The 27,618-nt window shown below is 36.2% G+C and overlaps 1 long non-coding RNA gene across 1 annotated transcript; it reads left to right on the forward strand.

Moving 5' to 3' along the window:
- Positions 1-5,218: 5,218 nt before the first annotated feature.
- LOC108446091 lies at positions 5,219-18,886 on the forward strand. Its single transcript, XR_001861193.1, has 3 exons — positions 5,219-5,506; positions 8,548-8,699; positions 17,417-18,886. It is a non-coding gene; the product is annotated as an uncharacterized LOC108446091 (long non-coding RNA).
- Positions 18,887-27,618: the final 8,732 nt, after the last annotated feature.

A 27,618-nucleotide genomic window follows, 5' to 3' on the forward strand; every position in this document is an offset into this window, starting at 1 on the left:
CCATAGTTTTTATATATAACTCATAGGACTAGAAGTGGAAGCTGACATCTGTAAGATATAGTGCTGTTCATATCTTTTTTCTTCACTGGTTTAGCCATAGAAAGTGAAGCCTCCCCTCTTTCTATTCACTTTTTGCCTTTTCCAACCCACACGCAGATGAATGTGATAGAAAGAGCTGATAGTATCTGTATTTAGACTTGTGCTCAGATGTAGGAAGCTGACTAAAGTGGGAGAGTCCAGTGGATATGTCTGAAATGTCTTCTGAACTGAATCCATACTCAAATTTAGTCCTTGTAGGACTGCGGGACAATCCAGTACAAACACTTTATATATATTTTCCTCTTTATTATAGTCCCTGTTACAATTCTGCGTGCACTGTGAACACTGAGATTAGCTAATCAGTCACCACATATTTTGATGGGTCTGGAATGATCAATCTCAAATTCACTAGCTAGCTGCCTGTGAGATCTTTCCTGTAGGGTTTAATTATCATGCCTCTACACATGAGATAACGTTTTAGTCAGGCACAGACCACAATATCAATGTAAAATTGTAAATACTGCCTGCTTAGCTACAAATACACTTTAAAGGCAATAGGGATATCAATTTCTGGTTTGGACCTTTTCTTAACTTCATCATTTCTTTTTGCAGTACTGATGTAACTAGTGATTAATTTCTCCCTAGTCTACCTGCATGACATATGCTTCCATTACTTACTTCCCACCCTTTATTTTGTACTTGGTGGCATCAATCACCTTATACTTAATTGAAAAGTCATTGTGGCATATCTTGTGAAGGAGTTGGTGGAAGTTTATAATAGGTAAGGGAACTCCTGTAATGAGAAATTATACACCTTGCTCATATTTAGACATTTCAGACAGCTAGTGCTGAGTTCAGCTGATCAAAATAGGCATCTATTGCCATTCAAGATGTTATTAGTGTCATTCTTCTTTTCCTCAGACAAAGAAAACAGGTTTTCAGATGGTGATATTTAGTGTCTATCAGCTCCATGAAGATGTCTCAGACATCTTCAGGCACTGTCAATGTATAGAGAAATAAATAGAATTCCTTATTTTAGATAAAGTGAATGTTAGTATCATTTCCAACTGTCCTTTGATTTAGCTTATTTTGGTTTTAAATGAATGATTGCCCCAAGACTTGTTTTCATCATTATTATTGCTTATTTGTGGATAGTGCCATTGATGCCTGCATATTTTCTTAAGTTAAATAAAAAGCAGGAATATTTAAAAAAAAAACCTAGTAAATAAGCTGACATTTGTGAAAATATGGAAATGTACCAATGTCTTAATTAATGGGTAACTAGATAAATGTATTAAATACATTTCCAACAAATTGCTTCAGCTTCTAAATAAACTTTGAAGGAACCTATGCTGACTTCAAAGTTTTCTCATAAAAAGGATCATCAAGTGAAGGAACATCAAGGTATATAAGAACTAGATGTTTGTAGCTAACACAAACTTATCACCTACCAATAGGCTAAATTCTGAACCTTAATATTAAATGATCTTCCCTTTTTTTGTGCATAAAAATAGAGAGAATGGCAACTTTTCAACCATGTCAGATGAAGGGGGAAAAAATCAAAAATGGTAGGGGCACAAAGCTATCATTTTTTCCTGGGTTAGTTGCATTCCCTAGTGATTCTACTGAGTGATGGAGGTTTCATGTAAAGATCAATGACACTGAAAACTGGTTTATAACTCAGTGTGACAGCTAGTATAGTCTCAGAATTGCTTTGCTGTAATCCACCCTGTCTTTCTCAGTTAGCAAACATTATCCCAATTACAGTTATGCCAAATATAGGCAGAACAGATGCTTCTCACAAGCAACAACTAATTTCTAACTGCAAATTTATAAATATAAAAACATTGATTGCCAATTCAAAGTGCATTACATCAATGGTTAGAAGAGAAAAGATGAAAATATTGTTATACTATGATGTGGCCTCATCAAAGCCAAAATCTTTATTGATGTTTCTGGGGAAATGGGATTGCAGTGGCAGGGCTGGGTAAAGATTAAACTAAAAGGTGGAGAAAATCCTGACAGAACCCATTTAGATAGGATTTCAGTTCCAGTTCTTTTTGATAGAGAAAGGTACATTACGTAGAACAGTTACAGTAGATGTAGAGTTATAAAATAAATTAATACCCCCTGAATAGAATATACCTGTAATTTCCGCATAAGTTAAACATAAACAACTTGACAAAATTTGATCAAGTTAGATATGTGCAGAAGAAAAAAAAGTAAAAAAAGAAAAAAAAGTAAACCCTCACATTTTTGCCCCCATGAATGCTGTTCTTTGGGTACTAGCCATAGTGCATAAACATATACTTTCAGAGAGACCAAAAGTGTCTCCTGTGAAACTGTAAGAACAGTTGTACCAGGTCTCCAGCCCAGTATCACCATCCTAAATGTATTTAACAGCGGGTGCCTAGGAAGCAGAACAGGGCAATCTGTATAAGCTCTTGGAATGGTTTATTAAATAAACTAGTTTATTTGTCTACGTGATGTCGGTATGGCCACAAAAAAGGTCTAGATATATGTTGTGCAAGATTCCTGTTCAGAATTAGAAAACTGTATGTTTCCTTGATAGTTGAAGCAATTAGAAAAAGACTATAAACTATAAAGGTTTAAGGAGAAAAAGAGGGGAAATGCTGATAAGTCAAAATTATTATAGATACTGACAATTATGTTTTTATTTCTGTGGGAACTGACCACATGTTTCTTTGGTGTTCCAGTCTGTCTGACTGGTAAAGAAAACTGATTGTTATTTTTAATTCAAAAGCTTTATAAATTAAATGAGCAGTGTAGGATGTTTTACTATTCATCAACACAGGCTCCTCAGAAGCATGTAATGATCTCACATTCAAGCTTGGGATGGGATACCTGAGTTTGAATTTTTTCACCTTAAAAAAGATTTTGAGGATGTATCTCCCAATTTCTGAAGGAGCACAAATATTATATTTAATAAGGATAATTGTATCCTTCTTTTTTTCCTCAATCCTTACTTCCACAGTTTTCAATGAAAGTAGCAATGTCTGCTAAATATCGTGCTGACCAGATTTTTTACTGCATTTTAGCTGTACTAAAGAGTATCTCCAATTCCAACTGAGTCCTTGAGGAAAGCAGGACTATGCAGATTACTAATGGGGCTAAGTATCAAACAAATACACAGTACTCAGCCATGCCAAAATGGCAACAGTCCTGGCTCTTCATGGCAGCAGCATGCCATGCATCTTGAGAAATTCCCATGGGCAATCTCAGATGCCAGCAATCTCTTCTCAGGATGTTTTGAGGATTATAGACTTGAATTTTGGTACTTAAATTACTTCTGAGTGCCACATTTGGTGCCCAGAAGCCTCACATCTACAAAACAAAACTTAGATTAGAATTTTTCTCTGCTTTCACGGTTCTTAACTTCAAGTTGATCTTTTATAACTTTTAGTTGCAAGTACTTTGGAAGCATAGAATATTCAGAGACTATTGAGAAATTATTCTTTATTTAGAGATATAAATTTATATAAAGATAATTTTTTTTTTCTGATTCTATTCCTGCCTAAATAATTTAGACAAAGGATGTTTTCAAGAGGAGAGTCACAGAATGGGTAATTAATACAATTAATGAAGTCAATTTCTTCTAAGTTTTACAGACAATGGGAATAAGATTTTATCCTTTACAATGTTCTGGAAGACTGGTAACCCTAAGAGCCTGAAACTGCTTTTGGAGGCAGTGATGACTTACAGGCAGGACAGGTCACATTCAATTCAAGAAATTACATAGGACTCTGACCAAGACAAAAACCTGTTTTTTCCTCTTTACACAGATTTGTTCACAATGACTAAAGTTTTGAAAGATTTTCTGTTTAAGTAAATTAAGTTTTCTCTCATATTTTTTGGTAGACTTTATAGGTTTTTTGTCCAAAACTATATTTGTTTTATGAGAGCTAGCTATTTCACTAAACGATCCCCTCTTAGCACCTGAGAAAAGCCAAGAGTATAAGTGCAGCATAATTAAAATAATTATAATTTTTGGAGGCTGAAGTATTAATTTCCATTCCAGAAGAAGATTTTGGCTGCCCATTCCAAGAAGAGGAAACTTACATGGAAGCTTTACAAAATCCTGGCATTTGCATGGAATAAGTGCAGTCAGCCTAGCAATTGTGGCACAATGGCCTTTTCTTTTTAGTCCTGTAAAATAGATAATTTTAAAAAATTAAAGAGGGAATTAACTAAAAGTGTAATATGCCATTGTATAAAGCTATCACATGCTTGAAGTTTGAATATTTTATGCAGATCTAGTGACCTCCTGTCTTTCTACTCCTCTCTCTATGACTATAAATAGATATAGACCTAAAATATACATAGAATATTACATAATAGAATATATGCAATATATGTGATAGAACTACACAAGAGAGAGTTGAGGAAAGGACCGAAGCAGTTTCTGTGCAAAGAAACATGAGATCCCATGGACTTTTAAAACTGCAAAAGATTTTGCTGGGAAAGAGATGGAAGAGAAATGGGAAAATATATGATATGATGCATAACATAGAGAAGATAGGTAAGGAATGGAAATTTACAACATAAGATTTGGATGACATAAGATTTGTATGACATCGAATCAGAAAAAGGAGCAAGTATTTTTAATTAAACTATAGAAGAACTGCCACACAAAGTATATTAAACTAGAAAATACATCATTACAACATGTTGTCATGTGCAAAACCAAAAATGCATTCAGAAAAAAAAAATGCTAAAGTCATAACAAAGGCAATTAAACATGATGTTTGAATGTGATCTAAAGCTTAAAATTAAATAAAAAGGCAGCACATTGTACAGACAAAAGTATTAGTCTTCACTTGGCCTGCTGTTTTAAATATCTATCTAGTGCACACCATGAATTTACATGGTGGGTTGATCTAACTAGGTTTATATTACCTTTATTTAATTAAAAACAAAAAGTTATTTTCCAGTTATAATTTCATTTTTCCTAATACTTTTTCACACTTGGTCCATCACTATGGCACTTGTGTTCCAAAATTGATGCCTACCTTCATGGTTAATATCGACAAAAAGATCAACCACTCACTTCCGACCATTGTCCTGCCCCCAGGGCTTGTTTCCCTCCCAGTTCATCCCATCATTGCAACAGTAGCAGACACCGGATAAGCTCCTCCCTGCTGAAATGGCACCAGCCTGAGAAAGCTGCTGCAGTGTTTAGGAGGTATAGACACAGCTGTGGGAGAGGACCAAGGGAAATATCTGTGGAGAAAGCTGTTGCTGGCACGCAGTACTCTTGCTCCTCAAACAAGGATATAAGGCCAACAAACCTCCCCTGACCCTTCCCAGCCCCCTCATTCCCTATTGACAATTTCAAAACCCTCCACTTGTGTTTGCAAACTCCTCTCTCTGTAATCAACACTGTCAATGACACAGTATTGAATTTTTCACCTCCAGGATGAAGATGAAGCAAAGCTGTGCCCATAAGGTAGGACAATTCAATTTTGCTTTCAAAATGCTGAAAGATGGAGAAGACACTTCACTATCTGTGCCTACAGATTTTTTTTTTCTTTTTTCCTTTTCTTTTTATTTTTCCCCCCCCTCCTTGGATATTTCAGGCGTGACCAGGTGTGCGTTGAGAATGTTGTTAGCTATTCTCTTGGCTTAACAATTTAAGTGACCATATGAATAGTTCTGCTTAAATTGAATTTAAAAATTTTAAATTCTGTTTATATTAAAAATAAGTACTGTTCTGTTTAAATAAAATGACACTGATTAATTAAAACACTTTCTGTATTTTTTTCAGTACTAATTTAAATAGTGTAGCCCATGTAAAAAGAACAAATTCTCTCAGATGGTGAAAACTAACTTTCTGATCTTTTCTTCTGCTTGAGCAAGTAATGATTTAGAAAGTATTTTAGTTTTTGTACTGTCTCATCTTACATTATTTATATATTTCCTAGCACAAGAAATTCCAGTTTTCGGGTAGGAATTCTGGGCTCTGTTGTAGTAAACAAGCAATTATAATGTTTAGAAGTGAAAATGTAGAAATGGCTTTTACTGGTTCTTTCCTGAAAAAATTAGTAAGAGATCTTGGTGCTGATATTGCAAACTTCATCCATTTATTGTGATTTAACAAAAATTACTTTAGCCCTCACAACCTACGGAAATGGCATAATGTGAAAAAGATGACACTAAAAGATACATTATGTTCAGAAAATGTATTCATCCACTATAATGTACATATTTTCCCAAAGAAATGTGGTTTCACCTCAGTGACCTGCTGACATAAATGAGGATTTCAAAATTCTGGAGTGATGAGCTGCTAAAAGAGCTTGTGAATAACAATTCTCACATCATCAATGAAAATTCTCCAACACCTGATAGTGATCTATTTGAAACTCCCTTCTGGGAATTCTGCTTCTCACAGTGCAAAGAGATGGCACATTTAATTCTTGCATAAAAAAGTCCCAGAGTTGTAGTAGTTGAAGTTCAGAAAGCATTTTCATGACAAATTTTTCTCCTCTTTTCAGGAGTGTATAGATAAGTTTAAAAAGACAAACAAAGAAGCAAACAATGGTTTTGGCAGAATGCAATGTTTTGAATAGATCCTAGCAGTTGCCAAGCCATAAAGTGGAGCAAAGATGGGGATGAGGACCTACTTAAATGGTTATCCTACATAATAACCTTAAGTTGCTTCTGTGGAAATAATTTCCTCCTTTCCCTCGGGCCATTTCAGGTCAGCTGTCCTGGCTATGCTCCCTCACAGCTTCTTGTGCCCCTGCTCACTGGCAGAGCATGGGGAACTAACTGAAAAGCCCATGACTTAGGGTAGGCACTGCTAAGCAGCAACCAAAGGATAGTGTGTTATCAATGTTATTCTCCTACTAGCTAATGAAAAAATTAACTCTATCCCAGCTGAAACCAAGACATTATCCACCCTTTATTCCATACTTTAGAACACCATGTTCAGAATATAAACTGTGGGCACTTGGCTGGAAGGGGTTGATAGCTGCTTGGGGACAGGCTAACAATTGTGTAGCAGCTGGTGAGCAATTTTACTGTACATCACTTGTTTCTCTTGGGCTTTATTCCTCTATCTCTCTCCTTTTCAATGCAACTATTAATATTATTAATATTTATTATTACCATTATTTTATTTTATTTTGTTTCAGTTATTAAACTGTTCTTATCTCAACACGAGGTTTACTTTTTATTTCCAATTCTCCTCATCACTGGGGGCAGGAGGTTTGTGGTGGGTTTGGGCGATTGGTGTTGAGTAATTGGCTCCATGGTACTTAGTTGCCACTGTGTCAACTCCTTTTGGCTGTCCTGGAAATTACATTCAGCTCTCCAACCCATAGTATGTTTCCTGACAAATGGAGCTTGATGGATAAGCTTGGAGGAGAACAAAAGAACCCCACACAAAGTAAGGATGGTTCAAAAACCTGTGACCTTGGTGACCCAACTGGTCTTTGCTCTCAGTGGTGCGAAATTAGAATATTTTTCCTCACTACAGTACAAGGTCAAATATGTGAACCTGTTATTGATATAGATTCTTAAAACAAAAGCAGAACAGAACAAGAAAACACACGCTCTCCAGCATTAAAGCACCCTGTCCTTTCTTTAAGGTTAGGCTGTGCAAATTTTTTTTTTTTTAAATACCACTTAAGGAAAACATTTTGTAAGAGACACAAACTTTAAGAGTATTTTTGAATTGTTAACCTTCCATCTGCTAAAAATGATCCTGGCTCACAGATATTATTCTTACCAGGCAACACTTATTTGGACAATGTGAGCTATCTTCTGTTATTTATCTATACTATTCAATAACACTGGTAATACAGATTTAAACCAAGGTAGAAACACAATTATTTACTGTTGTCTTTTGGATTACTTTCCCTCTCTAACACAGAAGATTAAACATAATCATTTCAGCTGGAAAGACTTTTGAGTTTAATCAAGGACAAGCTCACAAAATAATTTTACCTGATATTTATATGGTTTATGAAAAAAACCCAAACAAACTGAAACCAAAAAAGTAAAAACAGTTTAAAAGAATGTAATTAGAATTCATCACAATAAAGTACTTAGATAGGGTTTTCTTTTTGTAAGGAAACCTTTTTTCACATCAAAGTGCTATGTGGAATGAGTAGATATTTAATTTTGTCTAATCTAGAATGTATTTGAATGTATTTATACATGGGTTTGGTTTTCTTTTTTTTTTTGTTTGGTTGTTGTTTTTTTTTAATCAGTATAGTAAGAAAAATACCTTGTTTGCTTACCAGTTACATTAGTGTAATAAACATGCGCTGCCAAAATATTAATCGATTTTTCAAAGTTGCTTTGAAAGATCTATCATTATGTTAGCAATTCTGAAAGTAATTTGAGCTTATAAATAGATGTCTAATAAAAATTTAGAAGATCAACATTTTATTTTCATGTCTGCAAGGAACATTGTGACTGCTCATGCTAGTTTCCTTTACACATCATCTTCCTTTCTATTCTTTGCCTCTTTTATTTTTTCAGAGAGTTTATATTTGGATGCCCATTTTAAAATTTATTTTTGGTGACCAGAACCATCTGTTTAAACAAGCTCTAAAGAAAAGAAAAGCTTCATTTCAATTTTCTATTCTTTCCTGGGATCGGCCAGAAATTATTGTTTAATGGAATGGATTTTGGTGAGTTAGAACGACAAGTCGTTTTTTTTTTGCTTTTCTGTAATTGAACCTTTCAAAAACTGTTCATGGAGATTTCAGTGAAATTTCTCTTGCTGCACAGAGACTTTAACATATTTTCTATCTTTAGTCCATTAAGAGCTTCTAAATATTCCATGTCTTATCATAGTACCAACCCTGATACATCCACTTATTGCTCAGCATAACAACAGCAGATTTATATTTTCTAGTTTTCTGAGCTTATTGGTTGTTTTTGTAACATTTGTAATGGTGGAAGTCTTGTAGGAGTGAGTTTGCTGTGGAAATAATTCAAATCTTGTCATAGTTTGTGCTCCATGCCACAACCCTGGCTGCCCTGCAGAACTGGGAGCTGAAGGATGGCCAAGAACTCATTCTGCTTACATTCTATTCAGCTACAAAAAGTGAAGATCTGGCGGAATTTAGGATCTAGATTTATAAATCTGGAACTATACAGAGATTAGCACTTTTAATTTTTCTAAGTAAAACAGACAAACCTTTCAATGTTCCAGTTTTAACAGTTTCTGTCATACAAGATACAATGTACTGTTCATAACGACAGGAAATTTCATTCTATTAGGAAAACAGTCATACTTTTCCCTTTACAACCACCACACACACTTAGAGGCTCTTAAGATAAAAAGAGAGGCGAAATATAATTCCCTAATACCATACTGAATTCTTTTCACTTGGATGGCTGAATAGTTCAGAACAGCAGTTACCTTGAAAATAAATGACTGTGCTGAAAGGAGAATTAATTAATTCAGATAAACTAAATAAACTCTGTGAACTGACTAATGTAGCAGAAATTACTGGGTGCTGATACTGCTGTTTTAATTATTAAGTCCACGTTAATTAATTTCAAAGCTACCTTTTTTGAAATCCACAGCTTGACCAACATTCGGAGTATAAAACATGCCAAGAGCCAAATTTTGCTTAGTAACACTTTTGCAAAGGCTGGAACTGAGCCTTCATACAACTAAATGTGATAAACTTTAAAAGAAAGTGACAGTTTCAATAAACAACACAGGATCCAAATAATTGTGTGTTACTTCCTTGACCACAAACTGAGAAACCAAATTTGATTGTGTCAACCTATTTCTTGCACAGAAGGAGCTGGACTTCTTGTTAATTGCCAATATGGTTCTGAATATAAAGGGAACTTAATGTCTCTTTGAGAGTTGCAGTAAAGTCAGCAATCATGTCTACCCATGCAGAGCTACTGGACACAGTGTGATTCAGTCATGACCCACTGTGACATCACAACCTCACTGAACCTAAGAATATGTCAATGGGTGAGAATGAGTTACATTACATTTATTAGTTAGTGCTGATGATTCTGTACCTAAGGACATAAATAGTATCAAATGTATGTATACCATACTTTGTTCCCTAACACATCGCATGTGAAGGACTGTTTCAGGTAGTGCCATGATTGAAGTACTTACCTCTGCTGGGGAATGTTCAGCGGAATTTACTATCTGTACATTACTCTAAAAAGACAAAAATGAAGGTATAATATATTTAAGACTGTCTTTTGCAGTGATTAGTTCCATAAATTGCTAAAAAAACCCACAGACAACAAATTTATATTTGCGGCATCGCAACAGCAGACAGCAGTAACATCAATACAGTAACTAAAAGATACATTCCCGTGAGGGTTTTGTTCTCTAATACCACATTGTTTTGTTTGATTCTTAAAATGAAAACACCTGTAGCAATGATTTTTCCTGACAAGCTGAAAGGCAGTGAACAGAGAACAAGTTTAATATAATGCTTTAATTACAATCTTTAGTATAACTTCACCATGTATCAACACCTCTTATGAACATCTTAATCACTTGCTTTTTCTTGTTTTCACTTGAAGCAAATTTAAATTTTTTGGAGAACTCTACACACAACTTCAAGGATGAGGCATGAATGTCTTTGAGAAAACCACAGACAAAACAGCTTTAGAAAAAAGCCCTTATCAACACTTCATGTCATGTACTTGAATTAAAAACATTTAAGGACGAAAAACATTTAAGGAAGAAAAACTTCTACAAAAACTTTTGAATGCAAGTTTGTCTGCACTAAAGTTGCTTTACCAGCACATTCCTTCTGAGACTGTCTGCTAGAAAATAATCCATCTAGAACAAGTCCCTGCTTAATTAAAGAAAAAAGGAGTTTTTAATTTTATATACTTTTAAAAAAACTTAAAGCTCTTTTTAAAAATACTTTTTACTCTTGAGATGGAAGCAGGAGATTGCTTACCAGTTACCATCATAGGCAAAACAGACTTGACTTGGGGAAAAAAAAAAAAAAATATTGCTGGTTAAAAAGAGCATGATTATGAGAAACAATAAAAAAAAAACCAACCCCCAGACTCCAAAACATTTTGTCCTATCCCCATTGTTTTTCCCAGCCTCAGCTTCATTCATTTATTCCCAAATATTCTACCTGTCCCTCTCGAGCAGTGTAGGGCAGGTTGTAGCAACTCATAACAGTTTCTCTCTGATGTGCCCTTCTCCTCGCACTATTTCCACAGGGGTCTTTCCCAAGGCTGCAGTGTGAATATCTGCTCCACCATAGTCTCTTAGCAGGCTGTAGGGGAATGGTTTGAGTTGGAAGGGACCTTAAAGATCATCTATAATCCCAAAACCCCTGCTGTGGACATCTTTCACTAGCTCAGGTTGCTGAACATGGCCTTGAACACTTCCAGGGATGGGGCATCCACAACTTCTCTGGGCAACCTAATCCAGTGCTTCACTCCTTTCCTGAGGTTCTCATTGACCCGCTTCTCAAACTGCTCAAGATCCCACTGGTTTTTTTTCCTTCAAATATATGAACCCCACTCAAATTGTGTCACCCCGAAGCCTGCTGCAGGTATACTCAATCCCAATATCTATGTAATGAAAATATTCAGCAGTAACAGTCCCAGTACGGACCCCTGAGGGACAACACTTGATTCTGATTTTCATTTGGGCATAGAGCCGTTGACCACGACTCTTTGGATGTGGCCATCCAGCCAATTCCTTATCCATCAAATGGCTTCTCCTTTGAACCCACATCTCTCCAACATAGCCACAAGGATGCAGTGTGGGACCTTAACAAATGCTTTACAAAAGCCCGGGTAGATGACATAAATTGCCAGTCCCTTGTCCACCAATACAGTCACTCCATTGTAAGATTAGTCACGCACAATTTGCTCTTCGTGAAGCCAAAACGGCAGTTTCTTGTTAGCTCTCCAGCATCCATATTACTTGACATACCTTCCAGCAGAATGTCTGGTCCTTCTTCAAGTTCATATGACAGTTTCTCCCTTTTTTTTTTTTTTTTAAATGTCCTCATGATTTTCTGCAGTATATTCCACCTTTTCCCAGCATCCCTGACACTTTGGCTGTGGGGCCTAACCATGTTCTGCAACCGGACAGTTGGAGCAGGCTGGAACCATTAATTAGACATTAAATATATATTGTATTAAACATGTTAATATCTATCATAGGTGTTATTTCTCTGCTTTTCCTGCTTTAACTTCTTTTTTTGGATATTGTTTCTCTGCTTTTCCTGCTTTAACTTCTTTTTTTCCTTTTTTTTTTTTTTGGTTTTGTTTGTTTGTTTTTTTTTTTTTGGTTTTTTGTTTTTTTTGTTTTATGTAAGGAACATAAGGTGTGACGTTTTCTCCTTCTTTGCATGAATACATCTATGGTTTTGCTGTCTTCCAGAAAATGTTGTTGCTAGAAGAGTTTGCTCCAGTATGCCTTGTAGTCATAGAAGTCTTTAAAATTATAACATGTTAAAATAACAAAATTTAGATTTTTAAACACACTGGCTCTTTTGAACAACATTAAATTTTAGTTGTGCAAATAATTTATTTTGAAAAGTTGTCATCTATACAGCAAAAAAAGAAAGCAATGTCTAAAAAATGACTAAAAAATGACTAAAAATGACTAAAAAACCTTCCTTTTAATTCTTTTAATTGAAAGAAAAGTAGGAGAATTCAGTTTCTATAATAAATAAAATAAATAAACTTTTAAAATTATAAAAATAATGCTAATTTTGATAGTTTTATCATATTTTTGAAAAATAAAAAGTAAGTTATATTTATGCTGGTAGATACTTGTTTTGTGCACTTTAAAGAAATCAGATTTGTATCACTTTATACCAAGTTTTCAATGTAGAAATCTTCTCTATTTTTCTAAAACTAGCTCTGAAATATAGGAATTGTGCTTTTAACAAATGTCCCCCATATAAAAAGTTTGGAGGCACATGAATCCAGAAAAAATATGAACCTGATCCTAATAAATGTTTTCTGGAATTCCCTAGTATGATTCAGACAGAGCTATCATCTACCATTTCAAGGGTGCAGCATGTGTTCTAACTTGCAGAGGTCTAGCTTAGAAAAAGGTGCCATAGGCAGTTTATTTCCTACTTGATTTTTTTCCTACCTACCCTTTAGTATCATGCCAGTGTAAATGAGACAATTTTAATTTTTAAAATAATTTACCCTTCTTATAGGTTTTAATCTATACTTAACTATATGCAGAAATAGTTTGTTCTTCTAAGGACTGGATCATAGCAACTTGCAGTTTCCCAGATGGAAATTCTGAACAGCTGAGTTTCTGCTGTTTGCTTCCTGGTATGAGAAAAGGCATTTGTAGATCAAGCAAGCAGCAGAGGGAGAACAATTGGAGTATATAATTATTCAGCCTGGACTCCTTTTAAATGGGAAGGCTGAACTCTATCTGTTTGGCTGGGAAGACAGAGGAATAGAGTAGCACATGGTAGATAAACCTTCCAAAGATCCTTTAAAATAAATCTAGGCAAATATGTGAAATAACTTCATCAGTTAACAGGGTCTCTTTTTCTGTGAACTCCAAAATCTGGCAAGTCATTGTCGGTTTGCTTTTGAAGGTTGAGATTAATACACAGCCTACCCAAACACTTCTGTATTAATAAACTACATTGATTTCAGTATGTTACCTGAGGACTCCATCTGGTGACTCTCCTTTACTTTGCCAGATTTTGAAAAGCTGCAGCCTTACTGTGATCTAATGCCAAAATACAAAATCCACCGTAGGAAAGTATTAACACATTGTGATTCTTGCTCTGTGGAAGTGAATAATTGAATTCTGTGACTTTTTGAAACTGCCCTCATAGGAGCATTACATTTTGTAAGCTGACATCTAACAATAAGGCTACGTGCCAAAATCAGTGTCTAGAGAGTTATGATTATTTTCGTTAATTATTCAAGATTAAATGGACATATGAAGGAAAATACAGAGGGCATCAAAACAGGAGTAATAAAATATTATGAGAAAAAGAAGCCAATCAGAATAATTAAAATACCAGTAAAATCTGAAATTAGAAAATAATAGAGGACAGTGAAATATTTCAGAAGGCAAATGGGAAGCATTATATGCTCTTAAGATATCGAAATTGCTTTCTGAAACTACATAGTCAAATCAAAAATTACTCATATATTTTCCATGTAATAGTTTTCATAGCAAAGAAAGACTAAGGATGGAGAAAAACAGAAGAAACATTTGTTTATACCAGCAAACATGAAGATTAGAATTACAACCACATGTAGTAAAACTTAGTTTAGAAAATCGATGCTGTAAACCAAAATTAATTTAATCACTGAAGAAAATTTTAAGATGACTGATGTTTTTGCTGTGTTAAAATCTAGGAAAAATCAGATGAAAGCAAGGAAAACTAGGAATAAGAAAAGTAGTTAAGCAGGAATAAAACCCTAGTAGAAATTTTATCTGCTTCCTCCTATTTTTTGGGTTTTGTCTTCCACCTTGTTTGAAGTTTCAAAAGTTAAATTCTTTTCTATGGAACTGTGGCAAATCAAAGGCCTTGGATTCACACATAACATGATGAAGACTTCATCTCACATTTTCTTTACATTTTCAAGTATTCAAGCCCTTTTTATGTCACTTTGGAAGGGCTCTAACTGGAAAATAGGATATTTGTGAATATGTATGAGGCTCCCTTACCCAAACTCATTTAAGCTAATTCAGGAAAAGCAGATGGTTTCTTCACCTGTGCATCACAAGCAGTCTGACTGTGTGCTTATTCCTTGCACTGACAACAAGACTTCTGTGTTCCTCTCGTGGCCTCATTTCTAGATCCAAGTCAGGCAAGACAGTGCTGAGGCATTTAGCTGATCCAAACTAAGGTGTGACACTTTAGGGTACAGATGTGCAGCTGCACGTCCTGACAACTTTTGAAGTCAAGCAATGAAGTACGTGTGGGATTTAGGCAAAGTACCTGATGGCTGACCCAGGTTTTTTGATGTCATTTAGAGGCTGGGATGACTCACATTCCTCACCTTACATCTCACTCACCTAAGTCCACTTTTGGGCAGTACAGAATGACTGAGCAAAATTAGGTAACTTTCTCTGAAGTTATGAATCAAATACACCTCAAAATTACACTTATTCATTCTAATATGTACTTTTTTACAGTATTATTTTAGAGGTGAAAAAATTGATTCCATAGCCGCTGTTTCTAAAAAATCTTTCCTGAAAATTGGACCTTTTTTCCTGTCGTTAGTGGTTCAGATATGCAAGTTAGGCTATAATCATAATTAATCTTTTGCACACTTTTGAACCTTACTGTATTTCATAATTTTGATTTTACACAATGAAATGCAATGCTTCAACTCAAAGATTAAAGAATACATGCAGAAATAGCAAGTCTATGCATCATTGAAAAGCAGCAAAATTAGGATCTAGATAATTTTATATTTTCTTTCTTTAAAGAGGAATGGGTACTATTTTCCTTCAGCAAAGCTGACGTGCGTGCATATGCACACACCATTGCACAAAAGCATGTTGGCACAAACACAACTGCACATACAGACATTGATAGAGGGAAGTACTGCACAAAAATAACAGATGTTAATGCTTTGTCCTTTCAAGTCAAAATGCTGACATTTTTTGATGTAGCCTTAACAAAGTGCTTACATCTGGTATATATTTAATAGTCTTTACTACAGTCAGTATGACTAGAATTGGTATCCCATGTGCATAGATCATAATTACCAATGTGTAAGAATTGTTCTACCAGAATTAAAATTCTGTTAATTGGATTTTATATATTAAACACATTGTGAAGTAGGTAGAATGTATAGAGTGGAAATATACAATTTTTAGGATACTTAGTAGACAAAGTGAGAGATGCTCATAAAGAAAATTCATCTCAAACAGTTGCCCATGCTCAGTTTACGACAGAATTTTCTCCTGATTATTGAATTGTATCTGACTTAAATTACAATAAATAAAAGGCTCTCATCTTTTCTAACCTGAATCTTTCATAGTCTACGTAAGTGCATTATATGCTATCCAATGGTATGAGTTTGAGGACATAATCCTTTTAGTCTGCCACAAAGAGTGCACTTTCTTAGTTTCCACAACTACAATGGCATGGCTTTCTTAGAACATAACAATGACTGCATTGTGCCCAACATCATCCTAACAGCTATTTTCCTGTTTTCATTATTTGTTTTTATTGAGTTTTTTTTGGAGGGATGGATTTTTGTGTATGTTTTTAATTCAGAAAAGTACAATACTCAGTTGAAAGAAACACAATAAACTAAAGTTACCTTAAATTTCATGCTGCTAAGGCAAGAGATTAAATTAGCTCAAAAATAGTGGAAGGTACAGGATTTAGAGCAGGGCTGTTACATGATAGTCAAATATATAAAGAAAATGGGGTGATTAAGGATTCCTGAATCTGGTTGATGATTTTTAGTCAAAGTTTCTTGTTAAAAATGGACTGTATAAAAGAAGAAATAGCCAGCATGAAGTGGCTGCACTAAGCATGTAACATGCAGTTAAAAGCATTGGGGCACAATTCTATATGTGCCTCGTGGCTATACCTGTTACTGATACAATCACAATATAATGTTAATATGAAATATGTCATCAGTGATAATTATTTGGACAGGAAGAGTAAGTGTACCTAAAGACTGTGATTACTTATTCTCCAGCTGGGAGAATTAATGGACCTACATCCCATGCTGTGGACATGGAAGAGAAGAGTTTGACTACTGATTTGTACCACAGCAAATTTGTATTTATTGTGTGTTTAATACCCTGACAGTGCAGTCATCCTGTACTACAACTATACTAATATCCTGAAATTTGGAAAGGAAGATGATTAGAATGAAAATAAAAACAGAGAAGAAACACTGCCATATTTCTTCTTGTTACTATTTTAGCTAGAGGAAGTAACATCTTCATGTTTCTTTGCTGTGGAGGTTAAAACTAGCAAAAGACAAGCCGAATCGGATGATCTGTCACACGAAGTAAACAGGAACATAGGTTTCTGTGTCAGTTGCTGAACTGTCCTTTTTATTTATACATAACTTTGGAACACATGGTTTTCTCTTGCAAGAGCCTTTACTCAAATAATCAAAAATCCTCAGGACAAGGAGAAAGTTGTTTTGCTTGAAGATGTCTGTAGATGATTTTACAGATGTACTAGCTATGAAAACAAACAAACAAAAAGGATCACTGTTACTAAGGATCATCTTGTTTAATGACAGAAGAATCCAGACACACATTTTTATGCAGCACAGTCCCTATATAGGCTTGCTTTGATTTTTCTTCTGCTTGTATTTTTTTGCCTAGTGATATGCTTGCTTTATTTACCATATTTCTTTTTTTTTTTTCTTTTGCTGTTTACTGCTCTTGTGAGGTCTGCTTCAGTAATCTGAAGATGCCATGCTGAATCTTCAGTATGAATAGCATGGATGCTGGAATGGACAATATATACATATGATACCAGGCTCCGGAAAGCATGCAAGTGTCTTGGAAGACAGCAAGAAAATTCAAAATAATCTTGACAAATAAGATGTTTGAAATAATAGAATGCAATTCAATAGAGACAGCTACAACATACTCAGGCAGAAAAAATATGTTGCACATGTACAAATTAGGGGACAACTGTTTAGGTAAAAGATCTGCAGGTCTCCAAGTTAGAGAGGATGTCAAGGTCAACATGAGCCAACAAAAAGAATCCCAATGATCGCGAGTCAGCAACATCAAAAAGTGGACATTGTGAAAAAGCATTTATTGTGGCATGCAAGAGGCATACAGATATCCTTTTAATCAATTCAGCATTCATGAATACCCTTGCATACTCTGTGAAACTTTTGTTCACTGGGCTTCATAATGAGTAGATACCAACTGGTGAGAGAACCAACAGAACAAAAATACTGATTGAAGGTCTTGATTTTATAACCTTCAAGAAAGGTAGAATAAGGAGAAGATTTAGGAAGGATGTGTTAATAGATTTCAAGAAAATAAAATACTATTCAAAGAAAGGATTTATAAACTCTCTGTATCAGAAAAGAAGTAATGGGCTTAAATTGCAAGGAAAAAAGACATTGTCTAGTATAAGACATATTAGAAAAGAGTTTTAGAAGGAAAAGGTAGTGAAGAACTAGAAAGTTTGCCAAAGAAACCTGTCAACCTTCTGTCATTGAAAGTACTTTTAAGTAGATTAGATAAATGTCTGTCAAGAATGGATTAGTTTTCCAAACTCTTTTTCGTACTTAACATAGTATGAAGATTCTGAATCTACTTTAAATGAAAACCACTTTATTCTTCATTCTGTTCTCTACATGTTTTCCTCCTTCCAGTCTTTGATATTTCTGAAATGCTTCTTATTAGTTTTTATGAAGATCTGAAAATAATTGAGGATAGCACTGAGAACACATAAGACTCCTTAGATTCTTGCTCTCCCTGTGTTGTGTTTTAAATATTATATTTTTATTTCTCCTATTGTGTTGTGGCTTTTTCCCTTCTTTCCAGCACACCAGCTGGTTTCCTAGATGGGTGAAACCATATTGCATATTTATACCCACTGTCATACCAGTGCTGATTCTGAAGCTGTTCAATTCTAAATCTCTATGAACTTTCCTACTTCTAACCTCAGTATCCTGCTATCTTTCTCTGTGTTTCTCTATGGTGCCCAGGAAAGAGAAATACTGTTTATCATGTAACTCAAAACTTATCATGGATAACTTATAGCTAATTATACATTCACATTCTTCATATATTCTCTTATGCACCTTCCTATCACTACCTTTTATATCAACTCCTTTTGTTGTAATCACTGTGCATACTGAGATTTGTATGAACTGACACATGGAATTAAATTTTACTCTGAATTCATGAAGTGCTGGAGCAAATTTATGTTTACTGGAACTGTGTAGAACTGACAAAACAAACTGGAATACAAACAAAACATGTAAATGGGCATCAGCTTTGCTACAAAAAATATTTGTAAATGAACCAGAACTTTTGAACTCTGGTTCTCTTTCTTGTCTTTGGCTTTCGGGTTTTTATTTTTTTTTTCCCAAGAAAACTGAAATCAACCAATTTGCCTTTTCCCCAGTATAAATATAGAGAACAATCTTATAAACAAAAGATGGTAACAGTCAGCAGAAGAACAATTTCTGCATTTGAACAGAGTCTATAAATGCAAGTTAAAATATACTCTCCACTCAATGTCTTACTTACATGCTCAACTTAGTGTTAAAGTTGGATTTGTAAATCAACAGAAGGAGAAAGGAAAACACCTGTGATTTGTTGATCATCTGTGCGTTCTGTAACACAAAGCAGTCTGATGATACGTCTGGGGAAGGCTGAAGGTGCCAAGTCTGGATATATGCTCTATATATTTAGTTACCAGCTGATACATTAATTTAAGTAGCTTCTGGGTAATATTTGTGGTAGTAGTTTTCATGGCTTGCCACTGAGAAAAGATCTGCTGAAAAAGTAGAAATGTATCTGTAATAAAACACAAAATGTTTCTATTAATATTTTTGCTCTTATGAAGTTTCTAAAAATTTTTAAATTATACTGCTAAAGGACAATATTACAGTTGACTGTTAGCAGCATATCTGCAGGGAAGTGTATATGTTTATGCATGTATGTAGTCAATGAAAGTGAAGCAAAAATAATCAGGTAAACAGGTTATGGTTCATTAATAATTGTCAAGTAAAGTAGAAGAAAAAAGGAAAAATAAGAAGTCAGACACTTCCACGACTGAATTCATCCTGGTCTCTAAAATAAAACAGTTCACTAAATCACAGAGTGGCTGACGTTTGAAGAATTCTCTGGGGTGGCCCGTTGCTAAAAAAGGGCCATATAGAGATAGTTGCCTAGGACCTTGTCCAGACAACATCTTAAACTCACCAGGGACAGTGACTCCACAGCCTCTCTAGGTAACTTGTGACAGTGCTTGGTCACTTATCTCCATGAATAAAAGTTTCCTTCTGTTCAGCATGAACCTCCTGTGTTTTGGTTTGTGCTCAATGCCTCAGCTCCTGTCATTTCAAGAGATACTTCTTTCAAGAGTCTGTCTCTGCCTTCTTTACAGATTCGCTTCAGACATTCATACATGTTGATGAGATCTGCCCTGAGCCTTCTCCAGTCTAAACAGTCCCAGCTCTCTCAGCCTTTCCTCCTATGGGAGAAGCTCCAGGTCCTTCATCACCCATGTGGTTCTTTACAAGTAGAAATAGAAATGAAAGTCCAGCATTTTTGCAGACCAGAACTGAACACAGTACTCGGGTGGTGGCTTCTCATTGCTGAGAAGAAGAGGATTGTCTCCTTTGACCTGCTTGCAGGACTCATCCTTATGCAGCCCAGAATACTGGTGGCCTTCTCTGCCATATGGGCACAGTGCTGGCACAGGGTCAGCCTGCTCTCTGTTGTTTGCTCCCACCAAGTCCATTTTCCAAATCTGCTCCCATCATGTGCTGATGCATTGAGTTATTCCTCCCCAGATGCAGGACTTTGCACTTTCCTTTGCTGAACTGTCTGCCATTCAATTCTTTTCTGAACTGAGCTGTGTCACCCACAGAAATGCTGTGTAAAGGCCTTGCAGGCTGAAGGGGGTCAGTGCCTCTGTCGCTGGAGAAGTCATTGCAGGATGAAGGGCAAGAGCATTTAAGGATGTTCAAATATGTCCAAAGGATATTGTTCAGGGCTTTGTGGAAATATGTGAGACTGACTCATCTTAGGATGCCTGGGGGAACACCCAAAGATGGGAGAATGGGGGGGTCTATCTGGATGGGGGAGGAAGCAGCATGGAAAGAGGACAAGAAAATCATGGGCTCATGGGAAAATTCAGTTTAGAGAGGAGGCCAGGGGGTCCCTAGTGAAGCCTCCTGCTCAAAGCAACATCAGAAGATGTGACAGTGTGGCTCAGGGCTATTTAAACCCTTGTCTGGAGAAGCCCCAGGGATGCAGACAACATGGTGTCTCTGGGCACTTTGCTCCTCTCTGGACTGTCTCCATAGGGAAAATGGTCACCCTTTCTCTCCAGTGTAAACTTGTCTTGTTTCAGGTGAGGCCCACTGCTTCTCATCCTACCATCATGCACTGCTGTGGAGAACCTGGCTCCATCTTCTCAACATGCAAGTTGTAGGCCTGCTGCAAAGATCTGTTCTGGCTCCTCACCTGGGCACCTTTCCACTGAAAAGCCACCTCCATACTATTCAGGTTCATTGCATGCCTGCACCATATGCAGAACATGGCCCTTTGCTGCTTGCCTTTCCCCAGGGCCCCCTCCTCATAGCTGCTTTGGTACATCTGACTCTGAGAATGAAGGAGCTGGGCTGTTTCTGGGTCAGACCCAACAACAGGGACAGCTCATTCCAGACTTGGTCACTGGGGGTGCTGAGGTGTCCATATCTCAGGAAGCCTTGTAGGAGCAAACCAAAGAGAACTGTGCCTTATCTCTCCTTGTTGTTTAGTTTATCATGTGTCACACCCTGCTTCCACCCACAGCCCCTGGGACAGCCCCTGTGTGGGACCCAAAGCTACTCACAGCTGGGCAAACAGGAGAGAAGTATTGGAAGAAGCTGCTTTGACTTTGTTCCTGGAGATGCTGTTCTCCACCAAGCAAAAGATTGAGGATCAAGACCACGATCCTGCGGGAGACTTCATACCTTGCATGTGCGCCCACAAAATGCAAGGGGACAGAGCCCATGGCTGCTGAAAAGCAACAAGGTTGGGGAGGGTGTCAGTCACTCTCTGACATGAAACAGTTCCCAGGTGCCACCCACCATTGTTTGCTCAGCCAGGAAGACAGGAGTCCCAAAGGGAGAAAGCCTGTTTTGCAAGACATTTGGGATCTTCTTCTGGCCTTACAGGTGGGTATTAATCTCAGGTGTATCAGATCCTGTGATGAGAAACGTTCCCGGTGCACAAGAACCTGGCAAGAGGCAACCCAGCAATGCAGGTGGGGGAGCCCCAGTGACCTCCTCAATGCCCTTGGCTCCTCTGTGGGCTGTCAAGGGAAAATGATATACCCCTGGTCTCCAGAGGGAAAGTCCTAGAGATGACAGTAATTGAGGTTGGAAGAGACATCTGGATGTCGCCATGTTCAAGCAGAATCACCTAGAACCCACTGCCCAGAACAACATGTGTAGATCTTAGCTCTGTGTATAAAACCAACAACAGCTGGAAACAATACTGAAATTAATTTTATATACTGCTTCAGTATATAAATATTAATTTTATACTGCTTCAGCTTTAAAAATGAAAACTTACAATGGTAAAAAATTTTCAATTTTTATTAAAATCCAAAGCCTTATCAATGAGATGAGGTGTTCTGGATGCTGAGAGAACAATCTTCGTTAAAATTGCTAGTGATCTGGTTTTGATGGAATTAGGGTAAGATTCGTCTCTCAAGTTTCTTTACTGAAAGTTTCTTGTGAACTTATGGATGTGTGCAGGCTGAAAGCAGATGTGACCATCCCAACTGATAATTTCTTTGAACTACAAAATGTATTGACAAAACAGGTTTTGTTTCCTTACAGAAAGAAAAAGGAAAGATGATAACTTTTTTACCTCCTTCAGGTTTGACTTAATCCTTCCACAAATCTGGTTGCGAATGTTTTATCTTATCATATTTTATCTTCCATATTGTCTCTTAGCTTAAGCTCTCTTTTCTTGTTTTTTTGTTCTTTTTTTTTTTAAATTCTTTTTTTCTTTATCCTTTTTTTTTTTTTTTTGCAGAAGTGGAGCAATGAAAAGGCAAGGTTAAATGTAGAAGAAAAGGTCACTAGGCAGCATTTTAGGCACTGAGCTTCAGAACTCACTTGTCATTTAAATTTATAACAATTTTCCTCTGATTCTGAATTCTTCCCAGCTAAAATTTTATATCAGTGAAGCATCACAAATGTTTTTTCATCTGCTGCTGAGCATGCTTATAGCAGCTTACCACCAGTTCATTAGGGCCATCTTCCCATTTTCTCCTAGCTAGTAGGCATGCTTGAAGCTTGTTTGAAATGCTTTCCCTTCTCTCTTCCCCTTTGTAAGGCAAAACTAGTTGGACAAGGACTTTTTTGTTCTGCTGATACTACCTGCTGTTATTTCACAGATGACTAGCTATAACACACATAATATGATGAAGACTTCATCTCACATTTTCTTTACATTTTCAAGTATTCAAGCCCTTTTTATGTCACTTTGGAAGGGCTCTAACTGGAAAATAGGATATTTGTGAATATGTATGAGGCTCCCTTACCCAAACTCATTTAAGCTAATTCAGGAAAAGCAGATGGTTTCTTCACCTGTGCATCACAAGCAGTCTGACTGTGTGCTTATTCCTTGCACTGACAACAAGACTTCTGTGTTCCTCTCGTGGCCTCATTTCTAGATCCAAGTCAGGCAAGACAGTGCTGAGGCATTTAGCTGATCCAAACTAAGGTGTGACACTTTAGGGTACAGATGCGCAGCTGCACGTCCTGACAACTTTTGAAGTCAAGCAATGAAGTACGTGTGGGATTAGGCAAAGTACCTGATGGCTGACCCAGGTTTTTTGATGTCATTTAGAGGCTGGGATGACTCACATTCCTCACCTTACATCTCACTCACCTAAGTCCACTTTTGAGCTTTTTTGCATCTAGCCTAGATGCTAAACTCCTTGTTAGGAATCCTATATAAGAATGGTTTCATAAACTGTAATGAAGAAATATTGCCTTGCCAATATTCGTAATGACCACACTAGGTGGTCATACATGCTTTCGTAGATCACATTCTTAGCAATCTCTTTCTTCACAGGTATTGTAAATTCAGTGAGGCATCAGTCATCCTATTGGTTACTTCATACAAGATGTAGCATAAAACCAGCTTTTGAGTTTAATCCCCAGCCTGAAGCCCAGGCTTCACACAGGTAGCTGTACTGAAACTGATTCTTTTGGGACCTAGGTCATGCCTTAAGCACTTATCCTGATGAGCGTGTTTGTTAATTCTTTAATGCTCTATGATTATAATTTTTATGCTCTTGTAAGTTTTAATTTTGAAAAAAGACCCACTCTGATAATGTAAATAAAAAGTGGATATTTCATCAGTGTAAATTAATAAGCAAAGTATGTTAAAGGTTTTTAAGAGCATCATGTTCAAAGTCTCATTGCAAAATGCTAAACTTATTCCAATTCTATTTATGTGAATAATGCAAGTAAGGCTATTTTGCACAGGTTCTAATAAATTTGCCCGTAAACTTTTATAAATCATTCAAAAATCAGGAGAGATCAATGATAGCGTAACCAAAAAGTAGTTCTGAAGCTAAATAACTGTTCAAATTCCTAGGTAAAACAACTACAATTTATTTTCTCAGTCTAACTATTTACAGTGCTTTTCCACTCAGTCATGCCAAGGTAAACATATACTTATGCATAAGATAACACGTTCTACTTTTGTTAACATAAATAGAACTTATTAGTTCGTCTGAAATCTAACAAGTTCATTAACATAAGATGTCATTATGCCAGCAAAATATGTTGGATTGTGCATTCATTTTATAACTACAGCTATAAATTTGTAAATATGAAATGATTTAGTATGACTACAAAAGAAGTATTAGAATCCTTGCAGACACCACTTTTATAATCAAGTCTTTTCAAAATGGGGATGGACCAGATTAAAATTCATACACTTTTTTTTAGTAGAAGACAGGGAGATTTTTATTTTGATGCACATTTTTGGAATAGCAGTTTTAGATATTGTGGATCAAAGAGCTGCCATGTTTTCTCAGACAATTCATATGCTTCTTTCAGCATCGGCAATGGTCAGACTTAAGAAGCCAGTGACTTTCTCCACACTGGTAGATGCTGTTAGTAAATAAATAAGTACAGAACAGATTTTTTTTTTCCCATATTCTTTGTATTTCTTAAGTAATGTTGCCACATTTTCAATAAGCTGCATAGAACAGGCATTTAGCATGACTGAACACACAAATGACTACACTGTTGGGGTTTTTCGCAATGCAAGAAACAGCTCAGTTTTAAAACTTGAGTTTGTGCACTACAGTTTTAGTTTTCCTGAACTATAACTTCCTGCAGGTTAAATCCATTTAGAAGAAATCCACGGAGAATGCAAAAGATGTATCTGTGGTGGGGTCCTTGTACAGAGGCGAAAACACAAAGCTGTATGTATTTCTTTCTTGTATCTGTGATCCATGTGGCAAGAGATGTTTGAGCACTTCCTGAATTAGGAACTGCCACACCCTGCTGTCCTCATGAAAGAGGTGTGGCTCCTAAGAGTCATACAGAACTAAAACCCTGCTTGAGCATTGCTGGTCACTGAAGGTCTCTGATTCGAATTATGGAATCACAGAATCAGTGAGGCTGGAAAAGACCTTTGAGATCATCAAGTCCAACAGTCAACCCAGCACTACCACCACGTTCACCATTAAATGTTAAAAGTGAAGTACATCCAGGGTGAAGATAAAATCTGTGACCTGTTTTCATAGAATGAAAATAAAACAATAAAATAAAAAATATATTAAGAGATTTTAAAAAATCAATAAAAATAAAAAAGAGGAGGATCTGGACTGTGCTTTCATTGATTAAAATCTCATGGCACATCAAAAGTGTGCAGAAATCAGAGCATATCAGCGCAGTCCATTTGTGTCAACAAAGCTATCTGATTCATGCTATCTGAGATACATTTTAGATTAATTCATTTCGTTTTGAAAGATTTATTTAAAAAATAAATTAATTAACAGTCAGTGGAGAAATGACTTGGAACTCTTGCTCATCTAAATGTCTCCATCCATGGATGTCTAGTTAGGCTTTGCATTTTAGCATAAATATAACCTCATGCAGTGCTAGACAGCCTGATGATGATGTCACACATTGGAGATTAAGGCACAATTCTCTTAGGAGAATCAGCCTGAGTTTTACATATGTCACAAACTGATGTAAAACTACACTGCTTGCAGTGAAGGTGCTGGGGTTGCCTTCCTCCATACCCTTACACTTCTGAAGTCCCATGGGCATATGTATCACTGAGTATGCTGAAGGTAATAATGTTTAGCTCAAGATAATAATGGAATAGTATCTTTATACCCTCCAGAAAATATTGAACTCCCTCTACTTTATATATTACCTATAGCCCAAGGCATCGTCATTAGCTGGCCCAACAAGGGAGATGCACAAGCATCTAATTTGCGAATCATGATAAAATTTGAAAGTTAAGCTATTCTAGTATTTAAAAACATTTCAGGCATGCTCACATGCCATTCATTACACATACTTCCATATCTAGGTGTCAACATTGTAGAATTTTTTTGGATTTCAGCTTGTGATTTTTGTATTTGTAGTGTGTCATTTAGACAACAAAACCTCAGCTAATTTTTTTCTGTTGACCTGGCTGTTGTAATTTACAGAAAAAAAAAAAAGATTGTTATTTTTAGAAGTTGCAAGTAAAGGACAAAGACTAATTTTGGTAGGCATAAACCATAAATGCATGTCAGCTGTTTCGCTGTGAACAACAGTTTGTTCTTCAAGCTAATTATTAAATGAATATTTAAAAATGAGATTATCTCCACCTTTATGACTAATGCCTTAGAGCATTTATAATATCCTTTTTGTACTGTTTTTCTGACCTGTCTTTAGCCAGTTTTACAAGCAACTGATGAGATGTCAGTCTTTGTCAATGCAGAAATAAGATGGTTCTTGACATTGGGGTTTTCTTATTGATTAAATTGTCATGGTGTATTCACAGCCTAAATGCTGCCTTCTGGTCACTGTCCTTTTCTTGTGTGGAAAATGACCTTTGTGAATAATTGCATGCCCCAGATGTGTCAAAATGAGGAGGATGCAGCAATCCAAAGTGGTAACACCATGGAAAGTATTTGTCAACTCATTATCTTGGAAACTGGGGGGAGGAGCAAAAAAGAACCAGAATTAGTTTTTTGCCAGTTTATCATTGAAGGATAATTTGAAGTCCACTTAAGAAATTTTATTTGTACTTTGTATTTTGCTTCAGAATAATTTAGTGATTGCCTTGTATTGCTTGTAAGGATAAGTCTAAGTACTTTTTGAGCCACAGGTTCAGTCACTGCAACTGTAAGTCTGTTTTTAAATTGCTTATATGCTTGTATTTGTGAGGCTAACAAAGAGTTATAGGAAATTTATAATTTTATGACTACTATATTTTATGCCAAAATGGAAACATCCCTAAGAGTCATTATTTTGAGTGGGAATTTCTGGAGTGTAGTGTGTTCTGGCTGTAGCTCAGCATCCTTCAATTTATCATCTGTCCTGTAGGACTTAAATGGGCCGTCAGTGAAATGATATAAAATTTATTCCTTTACATTACTGAATTATCCACACACAGAACTGAGCAAAACTTTGCAACTAATAATTCTTCCTGAAAATAATTTACCTGATGCAATTAAAGACTTTCCTTGCGACTTTGTTGACTTAACAGAAACTTCACAAAAACGAAGCAGATGGGTAGGTTGGAAGGCTTGCATGAGTGCTTGTTTTTCTGCCTCCTCACATACCAGTCCAATGACTGACGTGTAGTTTCCCTGGCTCCCTGAAATCCCACCTGTCTGGGTGTGGGCTGCCCAAGTGCCTGGGAGCTCTGGCTAACTTATT

The sequence above is a fragment of the Corvus brachyrhynchos genome, unplaced genomic scaffold (genome assembly GCF_000691975.1).
Source record: "Corvus brachyrhynchos isolate BGI_N302 unplaced genomic scaffold, ASM69197v1 scaffold71, whole genome shotgun sequence".
Taxonomy (NCBI): Eukaryota; Metazoa; Chordata; class Aves; order Passeriformes; family Corvidae; genus Corvus; species Corvus brachyrhynchos.